Raw genomic sequence first — 5,000 nt, 5'->3', positions numbered from 1 at the left:
TATATACATATCATACATATATAACAATATACATACATATAGATATATATATATATATACACATACATAGATATACATATACACATACTATATACATATACACATACATATACATACATATATCCATACATATATATACATATACATACATATCGTATATACAACATATCGTACATATACATACATATACTATATACATACATATATATGTATATATACATACATATACATATATAAATACATATATATGTACATATACTATATATATACATATATACTACATATAATACATATTACATACATAAATATACATATATACATACTATATATATACATATATACATACATATATATATACATATAATACATACATATATATATATCATATACATATATACATACATATATATATACATATACATATATACATACATATATATATACATATCTACATATATACATACATACATATATACATTATACATACATACATACATATATATATACATATATACATACATACTTAATACATTATACATATATACATACATATATATATACATAATACATACATACATACATACATATATACATACATACATATATACATACATATATATACATATACATATACAACATACATATACATATACATATACATATACATATATACATATACCATATTACTCTACATATACACACATATATATATACAATACACACATATATATATACAAATACACACATATATATATCAAATACACACATCTTATATACATATATACAATATACAATATACATACATACCATATATACATACATATATACATACTATATACATATATACATACATACATATATATATACATACATTATATATACATACATATATACATAATATATACATACATATATACATATATTATACATACATATATACATACATATATACATACATATATACATATATACATACATATATACCTATATACATACATACATATATACATATATCCATACATACATATATACATATATACTACATCTATATAACATATATACATATATACATATATACATACATACATATATACATTATATACATACATACATATATACATATATACATACATACATATATACATATATCATACATACATTATACATATATACATAATATATACTACATATATACATACATACATACATACATATATACATACAATATACATACATATATACATATATATATATACATACATATATACTACATACATACATACATATATACATACATATATACTATATAATATATACATATATACCATACATACATATACACACCTATTACATATCACATATATATATATACATACATATATACATATACACATATACATACATATATACATATACACATATACACACATATACACATATACATACATATATACACTATACATACATATATAACACATATACATACATAGAATACACATATACATACATATATACACATATACATATATACGTATACACGTATACATATATACGTATACGTATATCGTATACATGTATACATGTATTCGTATATACGTATACACGTATACGTGTATACGTATATACGTATACGTTATACGTATACGGATACGTGTATACGTGTATACGTATACGTGTATACGTATACGTATACGTGTATACGTGTATACGTATACGTGTATACGTACGTGTATACGTATACCGTATACGTATACGCGTATACGTATACGCGTATACGTATATACGTATACGCGTATACGTATACACGTATACACATATACGTATACACGTATACGCGTATACGTATACGTTGTATACGTATACACGTATCGTGTATACGTATACACGTATACACGTATACACGTATACTATACGTATACACTTATACACGTATACACGTATAACTATACGTATACACGTATACATGTATACGTATACACGTATACACGTATATACGTATACACGTATACACTATATACGTATACATACATATACACGTATATACGTATACATACATATACACGTATATACGTATACATACATATAACACGTATATACGTATACATACATATACACATATATACGTATACATACATATACACATATACATACATATACACTATATACGTATACATACATATACATGTATACAATATAGTCATATACATACATATACATGTATACTATATACATATACATACATTACATTATACATATACATATACATACATATACATATATACTATACATACATATACATATATCATAACATACATATACATATATACATATACATACATATACATGTATACATATATACATATATACGTATACATGTATACATATATACATATATACATATACATGTATACATACATACTATAACATACACATGTATACACATACACACATACACACATACACACAAATATACACATACACATATATACATATACACACACATATACATATACACATACACACATATATACACATCACACATATATACACATACACACATACATATACACACACATATATATACATATACACACATATATATACACACTAGACACACACTATACACACCTATACACACACATATACACACATATATACATATACACACCATATACACACACATATAACACACATATATATATATATACACACATATACCACACATAATATACATATACATATATACATATATACTTATATATACACACACACATATATATATATATATACACATATATATATATATACACATATACATATATATACATATATAATATATATATACACACATATATATATATATACACATATATATATAACACACATATATATATATATTACCATACACACATATATATAAGACATATACACAACATATACATATATATAGACATATACACACACATCTATATAACATATACACACACATAATATTATACATATACACACACATATATATATACATATACACACCATATATATATACACATATATATATATACACATATACACACATATATATACATATACCTAATATACGTATATACATACATATCACCTCCACACATATATCTATATATATACACATACACACATATACTATATATATACACATAATATATATATATATATACACACATATACACACCATATATATTATATATATTACACATACACACACATACATATATTATACATATACACACATATACACATATATATATACATATACACACATATCCATATACAATATACATATACAATATACACACATATAGCCACTATATATATAACATATACACACATATACCATCTATATATTACATATCACACATATACACATATATATATACATATACACACATATACACATATATATCTACATATACACACATATATATATATACATATACACACATATATATACACATACACACACACACATATATATACACAAACACAACACACACATATATATATACACAGATACACACATATATACATATACACACATATATATATATACACATATATATATATATATAAATACACACATATATAATATACACATACACACATATATATATATACACTATACACACATATATATATACACATATACACACATATTATATACACATATACACACATATATATATATACACATATCACACATATAGATATATATACCACACATATATATATATACACATATACACACATATATAATATATACCAATATACACATATAATATATATATACACATATACACACATATAGAATATATAACACATATATATATAGATATATATACACACATATACACACATATATATATAAATAGACATATACACACATATATATATATACATATACACATACACACTATATATCATATACACACATATATATACATATACACACATATATATACATACACACATATATAATACATATACATATACACATATATATACATATACATATCACATATACATATACATTACACATATACACATTCATATCACATATACACATTCATTAACCCATATATATACATATACACATACATATACACATATACATATACATATACACATATATATATCACACATATACATATATATACACACATACACATATATATATACCCACATTATACATATATATATATATATTATATATACACATATAATACTATATACCACATATATACATATATATATACACACATCCAGATATATATATATACACACATATACATATATATATATATACATACAATATATATATATATACTACCATATATACATACATATATACATACGTACATATATACATACATATATACACATATATACATACATATATACACATATATACATACATATATACACATATATACATACATATATACACATATACATACATATATACATACATATATACATACATTATCATACATAATACATATACATATATACATACATATACATATATACATACACATACATATATAGACATATCTACATACACATATAGACATATATACATACACTATAGACATATATACATACACATATAGACATATATACATACACATATAGACATATATACATACACATATATATATATATATAATATATATATATATATATATATATACACATATACATACACATACATATATACACATATCATACATATATACTATAGATATACACTATAATACACATATTATATACACATATATACACATATATATACACTATATACACATATATATACACATATATATACACATATATATACACATATATATATACACATATATATACACACCTATATACACACATATACATAATATATATATATATATATACACATATACACATATATATAATATATATATTACACATATACACATATATATATACAC

The 5,000-nt window shown here is 20.9% G+C and overlaps 1 protein-coding gene across 5 annotated transcripts in view; it reads right to left on the bottom strand.

Annotated features, from left to right (window-relative positions):
* The window catches only part of fbxo28 (F-box protein 28), a 112,061-nt gene that overhangs the window by 76,240 nt on the left and 30,821 nt on the right, over nt 1-5,000 (bottom strand). The gene's annotated exons all lie outside the window — the stretch shown is intronic.

Source organism: Syngnathoides biaculeatus, chromosome 12, assembly GCF_019802595.1.
Source record: "Syngnathoides biaculeatus isolate LvHL_M chromosome 12, ASM1980259v1, whole genome shotgun sequence".
In the NCBI taxonomy this organism is placed as follows: domain Eukaryota; kingdom Metazoa; phylum Chordata; class Actinopteri; order Syngnathiformes; family Syngnathidae; genus Syngnathoides; species Syngnathoides biaculeatus.
The sequence above is the reverse complement of the archived record's forward strand: the minus strand, read 5'-3'. Positions and strand labels throughout refer to the sequence as shown.